The following is a 1,226-nucleotide window of genomic DNA, read 5'->3' as shown; positions in this document are numbered from 1 at the left end:
ATCAATGATGACTCCAAGATCCTTTTCTGCCTCTGCACCGATGAGAAGGGAGTTCCCCAGCCTGTAGGTATGGTGCCGGTTGTTCCTCCCCAGGTGCGGCACCTTGCACTTGTCAGTGTTGAATCCCATCCTACTCTCATCCGCCCACCCCTGTAACCTGTCTAAGTCTGATTGCAGCCTATTCCTCCCTTCTAGTGTGCCCACATCCTCCCCCCCCACTTAGTGTCATCAGCAAATTTGAACAGGGTGCTTTATACCCCCTTTTCCAAGTCGCTGATGAAGATGTTGAACAGTGCAGGCCCGAGGACCGAGCCCTGGGGGACCCCACTGCCCACATCCCTCCAGGTCAACAATGACCCGTCCATCACCGCTGTCTGGGTGCGGCCCTCCAGCCAGTTGGTGACCCAATTGACTGTGTGGGTGTTGATGCCACTGTCCCCTAGTTTCTTAATGAGAACGGGGTGAGAGACCGTGTCGAAGGCCTTCTGAAAGTCCAGGAAGACTACGTCCACTGCTACCCCTGCGTCTAAGGATTTGGTGATCTAGTCATAGAAGGCCACCAGGTTGGTCTGACAGCATTGTGTTGCTGGGAAATAAATGTAGGAACCCAGCTTTCAAAATAGGGCACTGAGGTGGTGGAATGAAATAACTGGCCTCTCTTGACAGCGGCATGAACAAGTTTTCCTTGTGGGGCATTGACATATTGAGCCAGACGCCCCTTCCCTCCCCAACGGTGCTTCGTGGACGGGGCTGCTCTGCTACACAGGTTGTGCTCTGGGTGGTCACTTAACAAATGCCATTGCTGCTCCTGTGAGATCTCTTCCTACATCTATGCTCTGCCTTTTGATAAAAGTGTCTTACCCAAACCATTCATATTGCTTATGCAACTCAGTCAGTTTTTTGAGGAATACTTCAAAGGGTAAGAAGTAGATAAGAGTCATTCAATTTACCAGAAGGGCTAGGGTCTAATGCTTCCTGACACGCGACTACTTTTTGGTATAAGCTAAAGCAGCTATTTCCAGCTGCCTTCACTGGCATGCAGACAAGGGCTTCCCAATTGACTAAATGTAACAGGGCAGGATGGACAGGAGGGGAGAGGATTATGATCATCAAACACCAAAAATATTCCACATTACAGGCGGGGTTGCCATGGTGCTGTGTATTAGAACTAAGTCCCAAAGCAGCCGTCAAGCAAAGGAACAATTCACACCTATCCATGCCATTAT

This window comes from Crocodylus porosus, unplaced genomic scaffold (genome assembly GCF_001723895.1).
Source record: "Crocodylus porosus isolate Cpor-Errol unplaced genomic scaffold, CroPor_comp1, whole genome shotgun sequence".
In the NCBI taxonomy this organism is placed as follows: Eukaryota; Metazoa; Chordata; order Crocodylia; family Crocodylidae; genus Crocodylus; species Crocodylus porosus.
The sequence above is the reverse complement of the archived record's forward strand: the minus strand, read 5'-3'. Positions refer to the sequence as shown.